The 12,468-nt window shown below is 37.6% G+C and overlaps 1 long non-coding RNA gene across 1 annotated transcript; it reads right to left on the bottom strand.

Annotated features, from left to right (window-relative positions):
* Positions 1-3,593: 3,593 nt before the first annotated feature.
* On the bottom strand, positions 3,594-5,861 carry LOC311080130. The gene is made up of 4 exons (XR_014605524.1): positions 4,658-5,861; positions 3,958-4,043; positions 3,805-3,871; positions 3,594-3,636 (listed from the first exon to the last, which is right to left on the bottom strand). It is a non-coding gene; the product is annotated as an uncharacterized lncRNA (long non-coding RNA).
* Between the last annotated feature and the right edge of the window lie 6,607 nt (positions 5,862-12,468).

Genomic DNA, 12,468 nt, shown 5'->3' with positions numbered 1-12,468 from the left:
AGGCACTGAACCTAGGAATACCAAAACAATGGCAGAGAAAGAGCAATCTAAATTTACAGTACCGGCATATGCAGTTAGTGAAGGCAAACCAGGCAAAAAAAATGCCCCTTCCCCTCCGCTTGTCTCAGGTAAATAATGCGTCCTCTAGCTCAGCGGTCGGAGTCGCGCGTTCATGTGTTTTGGGGACGTGGCTTTGGAAGAAGCACAGAAATGAGGGGGTGGAGTGAATGGAAATAATGAGATGTCTTTAAAACAGTCGTGAGAGGTCTACAGACACTCGATTTTGATACTTTCTTTTTCAGAGTACTTACATTTTAATTATGTATTGATATGTACATAAAGTTTAAACAAATTTGAAAAATAAAATTTTTAGACCATTTCTACCTACCCTGCCTTTAAGGCAAACAATATTCGTCCCATAATGTGAGAAAATGGTGCAATTAAAACAGCCTCTAGATGTCACTATTTACTAGTAACATGCTATGTCACACAGCCACCTCATTATGTTAAAATAATTAAGATAACTGCCCCCTACTGGATTATCACCCATCTCCCTTGACTGTTACCTACATCTAAAGATAATATCTCTATAAAACATATTTATTTCTCTATTAAACATATGAAGACTTCAGATGCAAAAGCCTCTAAGTCCGTCTAAAGTTTTTGTTTAATAGTAACATTTTTATCAGGGTCGATCCATGTGTAGGTTTCTTTCTACCCAAGTACCGGCATTTCTGAGGGGGCTAAGGCTGGAATTTAGTGAGTTTGAAGTGAAAGTATTTGATGAACGTATGTGCGGAGACGGAGAGCATTCACTCAATATTATTAGCTCATTTTTGACAGAGGTGGCTTTAGAGGTCTTCACATATTTAGCGTTAGTCTAGTCTTCTAATAGTTAGGTAAGAGTGGGGGGAAACGCCCCCTTTAAGGACTGTGTAAAAAAAGTTTTTGTCTAGAATAGTTGTTTTTAGTGACAGTGACATAAATTATAAAACAAGTATGAAAAATGTCCAAAGTTTTCATGTTATTATACTTTAAACAAAAATTAATTTGTACCAAGCATGCGTTTTGCCACAGGTGGGGTAAAATGCCCCCACTCTGACAAAGCAATTTGCTTTATACATTTACAGCAAAATCAGAGTACAAGTAAGCTAGTTTTAGCTTAAAATTTAAAAGACAAGCCAAAATAACAGTAGATAAATATGAATATTTAATAATGAACCATGCTGAAAATCAGCCTATTTGAAAAATATTGTTAGCTGATGCCAACTGGCTAGCTAGCTAGCTGATGTTGACTTGAGGCAATTTAAAAAATATAAGTCCCAAAACTTGTATTCAACCACCTAGTTAGATTACATGTAATGTAAACAATGGATGTGATGTTTAGAACATTGTTACAGTAATTATGATAGTGAGAAGCGACTACCCCAGTTTTACCCCACAGGCCTACCCTTACGAAAAAGAAGTATACTTCAAGTTCATTTTATTAAGTATACTTAAGTAATGTTCAAGTATATTTTTAAGTATACTTTATGTAGTAAGTATACTAATATAAACGTGTACTTGCAGTAAACTTGTAAGTGTACTATTTCAATACTGCTTGGGACTAAATTGGCCCACTTTTAGTATATAAAAGTATACGTTTAAGTGTACTTTAAGTGTAACAGTGGTAAACTTTAAGTACACAACTAGGTTTCTCATTTGTAATGCATCTATACTACAAGTGAACTTATAAGTATACTAGTAGTTTACTATTTTAATAGAAGTAGTACATTTTTTAGTTTATGAAAGTACACACTGAAGTGTACTCTCAGAAAACTACTAATTTGCAAGTATACTTGTAAGTTTTCTTTAAGTGAACATAACATTATAGTAACAGTTTACTATTTATATATTATTTTTGCACTTGCAGTATACTACTATGTTCAGATGTAGATATTATTTTTTATACTTGAAAAATACCTTTAACTGTACTTTAATTTAATGTTATTAGCTTCATGCAACTTTTTTTATCAACACTTGTGTTGGAGCTACATTAGTTTGCTTTCAGTAGTGGTAACTTTAATTAATTTGTTTACTGTTATGATTTTGCTCACATTAGTAATATATATTTTGGTAATATTCTTTTGTTTGTTTGTTTAGTAAATTGTTTTTATTTATATGTTTAGTCTTTATTTTTGGTTAGTTTAATAACTACAATGTTTGATTTAGACTCCTGAGGGGAGTAGTGGGCACAGGTAAAGGTAAATATAGGTAGGAAGTAGGAGGTGGCCTGTAGCACCTGGGTGATGGGCATATGTTGTTTTTGTTTTTTGTTTTTTTTACCAGCGCGAGAGATGTTTGCTCAGTTGGAATCAATAAACCAACCAACCACAAACTCTGAATCAGCCTGGAATTGGACTAACCGGTATTTCTTGCCTGCCCAGGGTGCTAGAAGTTGTCGTTTGAAAGTTTGATTTAAGTTGAATTTTCTTTTGTTTGTTGACAAACGGCCACTACAACTTGAATGTCGGTAAGTTTCATAAAGAAAGGCAACATTTTAAAACAAAAAAGTTGAGAAAAATCACATTTTTGTCAAAGACTAAGTTACGCCTTGATCAGATTCAGAACGATGATCAAAACAGATGGAGAAGATCGAGTCCAACACCCCTAAAGCTTCACAGTCGTTTTCTCTTCATGGGTTCGACATTTCATTTGATAACATTAAGCAGTTTTGATTTACATGCTGTTTAATGTTTGATGATCACGTTATTTTACATTTGTGTGAGCAATCTTCTATCACTTGTTTCAGCTTCTTCTTCTCCTGTGTTTTGATCCGGAGATTCTGACTGTACTAGAGTACGTGTCATAGCGCCCCCTACCGTATAACATTGAAAACATGGATAGCTGGAAAATTCAGTCAATGGTGGGGAAAAGTACCCTGGTAAAGGTACGTTCACACTACACGCGACCAAGCGACGCGATACCATTCATTTTCAATGGGGAGCGGGCGACTTCCGGCGACACGCGCGGTCGCGACCGTTGGCGACTGGATGCAACATTATGAAGCTGCAGACTCGGAGCCTGCATCTACAGTCCCGCACCCAGAGTCCCGCATTCTCAGACCCCTCGTTTTTCGAGACAGCGCCTCCTGCTGTTCCAAAGATCGTATAACACCCTAATCCAAATGCCATTGAAAACAATAGGATGCAATATTATATTACGGTCTCGTTTTATTTAAAGTTATCCAAATAAATATTTGCGTTCCCTGCTTAATGCATGTGCCAAAAAAACTCATTGTGTTCTCTGACTAACAAATTACCCCTTAGTTATTTTTTGAGCGTGGGTGAAATTGAAAGAAAATTACTGATGGAAGTGATACAATTACAGATTGAAGTATCTTCTGAAAAATATTATGTGATATTATATTGCTACAATATTGCTACAATGTTTTTTTTTATTATTCAAATTCGAATTTTTCTTTCAGTTCAACCTATAATGGTCTAATTAACATTATACCATGCTAACATTACAAAACCTAACATTGCTAACATTTTTGATATTTTGAATGCAAAGCAAAACTCAAAAAAGAATAGACAAAACACCAATAATAAACAATTCTGTACTTTATTTAACGATCACCTAAACATCATCTTGCTGTAAACAGGACAAAGCAAAGAAAAAAGGAAGAAAGACTTGTGTTAGTGACTTTACTTTCCATCTTTAATTGCATTAAAAAAACCCTCCTCATTTATAAGTCGCTTTGGATAAAAGCGTCTGCTAAATGAATAAATGTAAAATGTAATGTAAATGCATAATAATTACTTTCTGGTGGGCGAATGCTCCTTCTTTTTTCCTTTTTTTGCAATCACTGTCAAATTCCTCGACTTCACTAAAATAAAAGATGAATGTCATTGTCAAAAATATTGTGTAATAATAAATAATATATTTTTTTGCAAATGCAAATTACAAGCATACCTAGAGTGAATAGGGCCACAGAGGAACACCTCCTCAGCGTCCTGCCAGGATAATGCCTGCATCTCATATAGGCCATGAATGATGGCCTGTCCATATAAATAAATTAATTAATATATAAATATATAATATATAAATATATATAATATATAATATATAAAACATTTCAGTCAATACAAATTAAAAGAAGGAACCCAAACAAAAGGCCAAATGACACATTCTAGCTCACATGTTAATATAGACTGGTTAATACATAGTGAAGGCATAGTAAATTTGATTATTAGGCAATTGTATGAGTTGTAAATGGCTGGCAACAACTTCATATCACAGTTAAATTAATATTGATTAATTTTAATACTTAATTTTAATAAAAACTAATTTAAGTAGTCTACATAAATTATATAAAGTAAAGTAATTAATATTAACACACTTAATGTATTTAATTGGTCTACTTTATATCAACTAATTTTAATCAAATTTTTACAATGGCTTGTCTACAAAAAGTCCAAGGTTAAAGGCTAACGTTAGCTATCAAAATATTTTCGGCGAAAAAACATAGCCTACATTAACGGCTCAAATTTTGTTACAAACTAAATATTAAATGGACTATTCATATGTTGGTGTATCGATGAGCTATAAAGTAGTTTGATTAAAAAAGAAATCGAATGAGTATGATTCGCTAAATAAAATTGACGATACTCACGTTTCGGCTTAAGTTCTTCAAATGTTTATCCGATCCAATTTGATAGGAGGCGCTGTCTCGAAAAACGAGGGGTCTGAGAATGCGGGACTCTGGGTGCGGGACTGTAGATGCAGGCTCCGAGTCTGCAGCTTCATACTACCAGAGCCCGTCTACGGAGAGCCTACCCACTCCCTATTAAGTCCTATTGTACCGAGTTTTGGTTGTAGTTCCACCAGAGTTCCACTGGGGGCGATCGTCCATGAGTGCAGAATGAATGGGAGTCTATGGGGCTAGACGGCTAAATGTGTCTCTTTCACCCGATTGCCGTTGAGAAATGTCAGATTTGATTGTAGGTTTTGCAAGTTCAACATGGGTTATAGGTCGAAAGTTGAATGAACGAGTACTTATGTCCTTTCGATTTCTTACAAGTTGAGTTGTTGTTGCCCATAACACGCTGTAAAGCAGCATCTCTGGTCGTACGGTGTGTATGACGTCATTGACATTTTAAAAGACTTTTTAAAGCAAATAAGTGACTCTAAAAAATCGAACACCCAGCAATGTGTAATTTCTTTGCATCTCCTTTCGAATACAACATTCAAATTACTAGACAAAAAATTATATCCTGAGAAAAGTGGATTTTGATGTGTATAGCGCCATAGACCTCCATTCATTCTGCACTCGTCCTGTGAGCGCCCTCATATGGAATCAGAGTGGAACTGCAACCAGTTCAGAAGCCGGAAGTTTACTGAGAGTGGAACTTCTCCCCTTATTAGACATTCTCTGATACTACTCACTGGATGGGGCGTGTCTGGCGACGCGACAAAGTTGAGAAATGTTTAACTTTATGCAAATGAAGAGCGACTTTCGCGAGCGACAACCAATAGGAGTGAAGTCAGTGGAGCACACGTGATCCGTCACTCTTCAGTGCAGCGTCTGACCGAGGCAAGAATGAGAAGTTTATTTTAGCAGTCAGAAACTGTCCAATAATTTATGATATGTCTCTGTGTACATACAGTGGTACTCGCCGTGCTGACTCCGAGCCCGAATGGTTTCGTGAACTCAGAAAGACCAGTATTTGCCCATTTTCTGCAGTTAAATAGCCGCGATAGCACAGGGCACTCGCTGTTTCTCATTCATCTTTAATATTATGCATTTTATGTACTGATTCCATTTATATTTAGACTTTTCCTTCCAAAATGTTAGCTTGTAGCGGCAAGAAAACAGATTTGTTGTCTACAACCCAAGCGTGCCGCACAAGCCCTGAAAAGTGAAGCCAAAACGTCTCGATCGCCCCCCGGTGACTGGTCCTAGTATAGGTCATAAGCCCCGCCTCCCCATGTTATTCAACGGGACGTGAGACCAACTACTAAACAATTAAATTACACTTCAAATATCTTTTTTCCAAAGGTGGTTTCTTTCATTTGCTGTCGTTTTTATCACGCTGATGTTAGTTCAAGTGTCTGTTTAAAAAATAAGTTGTTTTTTAGTTAGTTACGTGATGCGGTGGTGTAACGTCATGATTGACAGCTGTGATTGACAGGTTCTCTGAGCGAAGTAGTCACTGAAGCACCAACGGACATTTTTTTCGGGATCTTCGGAGGACTGAGGAGATTGTATTTACTTTATTTTAACAAGCCTCTTGACGTACTGCAATACATTTTTTAAAAAGTGTGCAGAATCCACTCTCCCTGAGTGCATACTGCGAGAGTGAGGGCGGAGCGTTGATTTCGCGGCTTTACTTCCTGCTCACTACTGCGCAAGTCTGGTCCCGAGATCGCTACTGCGCAGACTCAAGTTCCAATATGTCAGCGCCATATCGGGACTCTTGCGGCTTCAGTTCTCATCAATGGAAGAGAGCGAAGGGGCGTCGTCCATCTTTTTTTACAGTCTATTGCTGAGTCCCAATTCGCCTACTTATACTACGACCTAAAAGTATGTACTTTTTTTGTGAGGAAAAAGTACATACTTTTGAGTGTGTAGCAAAAGAGTATGCACGTTCTGGGACATACTTCGATGACGTCATGCAACGGGAACTTGAACGTGGTTGCCTAGTTACGCACACCGCGACTGTTAACAAAACATTTTACATTTCATTCATTCATATCCAATATAATTTTATTTACTATTCCCATCTTTTTATCTTTTTTTCCTCATCGTTTTTTTCCACAATACATTTACAATGTGTTCTACCAAATTGAGGAGTGAAGCAGGGCATCGTCGTAGATCAACCAAACGCAGGTCGTTTGTGAGGCGGCTGGTTCTGACGTTCATGTGCAATCGTGTGCAATGTGTGTAACAAAAGCTACTTATTTTCTGAGTTAAAATATTTAAAGTTTATAGTATAACTATTGTTTAACATATTTTAAACTTAATTTCATCATTATGTATAATACTCAAAAATACCCCGATGAAAATGAACCATGCTTTTACTATAGTAAAAGTGTAGTAACCATGTGTCTTTTAGTTGGACTGATAAAGTTAACATTTGTACAGCCACAGTATTACAACAAATAAGTCAGTGTGGTTAAATATAGCTTTAATTAGGGTTAAACATTTGAATTCTTACACTTAAAAACTGAGGGCGCATCTCCGCTGCTGCGTCCTGTCATGTTTACATCATCACCACCATCACCACAAAGCTCCTCCCTCCCGCACGCAATGGGTTGTGGGCAATATTAGCCGTTAGAGTGTGCATTGATGGGATTCATAAATTTTAGGGCATCTCGCCCGGGGGGCGGGGTTACGTCCTGCGTCACATCTCTCATGCGGGTTCTCGTCGACCAGGGTCAGCGCGCAGCAGCGGGGACCCGTCAAAGATTCTATAGTTTTTCCAACCGTCACCGCACTCCCGAGTGCGAAGAGCTCTCAATGTCGTATATGCTTTCTTATACTCTCGCTGACCAAACGCTATTGTGTTTTCCCCCCGTGGCTTAGTGGCAGAATCTTAGGTTTTCGCACTTGAGACCTGTGTTCGATCCCGGCTCTCGCGACAGATACAAATTTATGCTGTTTGCTTCGGGCTCGACTTGAAAAAGGTCAAGTCGGTTAAGGTTAAGGGAAATTTTGACAAATGCTGTATATATTTCCCTATGTTGAAAACATTGCATTACAAAAAAACAAACAAAAAAACATACACACCATACACAAACAATTAACACACCATGCACACCATGAAATATATATTTTAATTGACTTGATAACGGGTTAAGGTTAACAACGACTTTTTTTTTTTTTTACTGTGTATTTGTATTTGATTGAACTATTTCACTACCTGCATGAATGGGCTGTCCTGACTTATTGATTAATTTATTAATTAAATGTTCTATTTATTGTGTATTGACATGACTAAAATCTTGCATTAAGGCCTGTTTCTATTTCAGAATTCCACGCCTGCGTCCGCGCCTCTCTCTCTCTCTTTCTCACGCACGCACGCACGCACGCACGCGCACACACACACACACTTCAGTTTTAGAGCCGGTAGCAAGTTTTAAAAACTCGTGGTGGATGTAATGGATTTGCCTTCTCGTCGGTTGTTTGACATGGATTTTAACCAGAGAATGTCTAATAGGAAGAGAATTGGCACTCTCTGCTTACTTCCGGTTTCTGGACTGGCTGCAGTAACACGTCTCTGTCCATGCGGGGGCGCTCGCAGGCGAGTGCAGAATGAATGGAGGTCTATGGCGAAAAACCCTCAAAATCCACTTTTCTCAGGATATAATTTTTTGTCTAGTAATTTGAATGTTGTATTCGAAAGGAGATGCAAAGAAATTACACATTGCTGGGTGTTAGATTTTTTAGAGTCACTTATTTGGTTTAAAAAGTCTTTTAAAATATCAATGACGTCAGAATGCTGACGTCATTAGCAGAATGCTAGCGTGTTATGGGCAAAAACAACTCAACCTGTAAGAAATCGAAAAGAAATAAGTACTCGTTCATTCAACTTTCGACCTAAAACCCATGTTGAACTTGCAAAACCTACAATAAAATCTGAGATTTCTCAACGGCAATCGGGTGAAAGAGACACATTTAGCCGTCTAGCCCCATAGACTCCCATTCAGTCTGCACTCGCCCGCGATCACCTGTGGAATTCTAATGGAACTGCAACCAAGATCTATACAATGGGGCTAATAGGAAGTGCCAAGGCTCTCCGTAGATGGGCTCTGATTTTAACCAAGGTTCAACAAAAGGTATGGCTCTAAATTATTCCTGTTGCTGGTGTATAATGGGTGTGTCGTTGCGGCTCCAACCAACCAACTCGCGTAGTTTTCAGTCAGTGGACTGTCATTGGCAGGCGAGAGCTAGCTATGAGAAGCATATTTTATTTCAGTTGTACATGTAGATTTGTATTACGGGCTGTGAATTAAGATATCCTACAAGCCTGCTCTATTCAGCGCTTGTTACTGGATAAATTGTTGATTATGGCTCGAAAAGTGTTTGTGTCTAGTTTGTGAAGTAGTATCGCTAGCTTAAGGCTACCGCTAGCTATTATTGGATGTTAAAGATTCAAAGCCATCTCCACCATCATTTTCCCCCGAGAGTATGCCATTCTTCAAACCTAACAAAAGCAATCACTGTGAAAAATGTACGTGTGTGTCTGAGGTGATTTAATTGCTACATCATAACCCCGTAACTCCAGCGCGGCAATACTTTGATGGTCGGTTAGAAGGCAGAGTGCCGTAACTTCACGGCAGCGCACCCGTAACTTCATTCGAGTGTTCAGGAGCAGCAAGAAACGAAGGCATAACGCCGTAACTGACGTTACGGGCTTCTACCATAGTTTCCCCTTGGCTTTTGAAGTTACGGCAAAAACATAATCTTATTCCACCCAAAAAACAATCGAATTGAAACTTGATGTTTGTCTACATGATAAAACTTATGTTTATTGTCCTAAAAATTACAATAACTCATTTTCGCCAAAAATTGAAGTTACGACCTTTTGCCTTAGTGCGGCAGCGTAGGTCTAGGAGTGGAGAGAAGAGTGACAAAATCACGGTAGGACTGTGCAAACAAAGTAGGCTATCTGTCTAGCATTGCCATGTCAGTGTATTGATTCATTGTCCCTTCATAGTTTGTAAGAGACATTTCAGGTTGGATGTATTTAATAAACTGAGCGAAGCCTATTCATCTGTTAATATGAAACGCGACTTGGCCATTGTAATTAAGGCTACAGCACATCTTGTACAACTTAAACCCTTGGTAGCTAGGTAACGATAAACAAACTGAAAGACCGCAATTCCTGATTTCCTGATTAAACATCACTTTTCCATCAAAAAACGTGTTGTAAAAAACATAATTTATTAGATTTAAGACCTAGGTTCGCTAGCTAGTTCTGTGCCTGCCTGTGTGCGCTATGGTGCGCGCTGACCCTGGTCGACGAGAACCCGCATGAGAGATGTGACGCAGGACGTAACCCCGCCCCCCGGGCGAGATGCCCCAAAATTTACGAGTCCCGTGCATTGATCTGCACTTCGAATTCTAACCGGAAATAGTAGACCATCCGGGTATCTTGGGAATACTCATTTCAACATACTACGATTTGGGACGTACTAATTCTAGTTTCGCATACTATTTAGGACGGATAGTATGCGAATTGGGACTCAGCATATGTCTACAACACGTAACATCCGTGAATGTCATTACTAGGCAACCAGAAGTGAGAACGCCCACTAACGACCTCACCGCCAGCCACTGGCGACATGCAGCGATAAAGTCGCTTGTAGTGTGAACGGGGCTTAATCCAGAGTTTTATATCAATATTCTAATCAATATTTTCAAACAATGTAAGTTTCATAAGGCTGTATATGAAAAACTATGTTTAAAAAAAAAGTATATTTAATGGGCTACTCGATCAAAAGAGTTAACACAACCACAAGCCAAGTATACTTTAAATACTTAATTATAGCCTACTTTTAAGTATATCTCAATCAAAATATTGAGTACGAGTACAGGCCAAATATACTTGGACTTTTCTCTCAATATAAGTCAAGTAGGCCTACACATAAGTGTAATTTTAAGTATATTTCTGAGAAGCACATAAAGCATATTTCTGAGAAGTATATAAAATGTAGACTGAAAGTATAGGCCTACTTTCTTATTTTTAGTTTAAAAGAAGTATACTTAGCCTATATAGAACACTTGAATAAACTTCTTTTTCGTATGGGTAGGTTTGAAAAAACAAATAGTCAAGGGGGCGTTTCCCCCCACTCTTCCCTAAAGTGTGATTTAAGCAGGTTTTGGATTCCAGTAGGCATTGGAGTTTGAAAGTGAGCAGACAGTATTCAGGTGGACGCATATTTAAGTGATGTTGTAGACCTATAGCTAGATGTCAATCATTAATCTGATGCCGCATTAATATAGGCTATATTCAAAAAATATATATATTACTGGAAATTAAATAAATAGGCAAAATAATAATAATAATAATAAAATCTGGAAACCATTTGATGTAGGACTATAGGCCTACAAGAAAATAATTGACAGTAGCCTACTCTCAATGCCACGTTTTACATTCCTGAAAATTAAAAAAGGATCCATATGTTCAAGACGTGAGTCACAATTGCGAGAATGGAAAACAGGCATTTTTTTCTTGTCATCGTCAATCATCACAAAATGACAATATAATTTTAGATGGAATGAGTTAGGGTTCCAGCTGTTTCTCCGAACATGTGGTTCATTAGGTCCACCGGTGTTTGGACACGTCCTTGACAGAGTGATCTGCACCCACTCTTGTTCACCATGCATCCAGGTGGCAACTGACCGTTTCAACAAGACAAAACAGGACTGGAATGGCCAACATTTATCTTCTAACTGGCCCCTTTGTTGACAGAACAATGTTGCTAAGTTTTGCTTATAAAGACTTTCATCTTTTTGTCTTTAAGCTTGTGAGGCCCACATACTCAACTTTGGCCAAGCATTATTCATATACAAATTACTGAAAAGACTGGGTTTCAGTGACCAGGCTCAGTCTGATTTCAGACGGTGAAAACTGTGAGCCTTGTGATCCCCAGATTCCCCTTGAGGTTCATTATTCAGTATCAGCTGGCGGAGCAAGAGCTCAGAGATGAATGGGGCTTTTGTTTGGCTTTGGATGTATGTGAGCGAAACAGATGGGGGTCGCATAGTTTGGGTGTACAGTGACACATAAAACCTTGGAGTTGTCAGTTCTTCAGTGTCATATAGCAACAGATAACACATTTATTCCACATTTATTGACTTTAAAAAGTAAGGTCTTTTGATACCAATTTACATGACTTGAGAATGAATTCACAGAAAACAGAATATTTGAACATTTAAAAAAATGATTTGTCACATAACAGGTCGATTTAAAATGAACTGAGGGTAAAATGTGATTAAGCTTTATGGGGCACCTGATATTGACAAGATACATACACTTCCTAACTTAACTCTCTTAACCTAAAATAATAGCTACGTAATGCATGAATTTTAACTTGAAATTTTACACATTTATTTTAAACGTTTAATTATAAACCTAAATTTTGGACACGTCCTTATTTATATTTAAAGGCCCACATATAGATACAGACATACACTCTTAAAATTATATTTTTGCAAGAACCATTTTTGGTTCCCCAAATAACCTTTCAGTGAACAGTTAAAAGAACCATTCTTGGTGTGAATAACATTTTAAAAATCTAAAGAACCTTTTTTACAGTAAAAACTTTTGTGGAATGGAAAGGTTCCATGGATGCCATGTGTCATTAAAGAACATTTATTTTCATAAGTATTGACACAGAAGATTTCATTATGGACTCAATTAATGAATAAATGATTGTTCTAACACAACTGTCACTTTTATTTCTGCAGTGTTGCAA

The sequence above is a fragment of the Abramis brama genome, assembly GCF_963993115.1.
Source record: "Abramis brama genome assembly, chromosome: 3".
In the NCBI taxonomy this organism is placed as follows: domain Eukaryota; kingdom Metazoa; phylum Chordata; class Actinopteri; order Cypriniformes; family Leuciscidae; genus Abramis; species Abramis brama.
The sequence above is the reverse complement of the archived record's forward strand: the minus strand, read 5'-3'. Positions and strand labels throughout refer to the sequence as shown.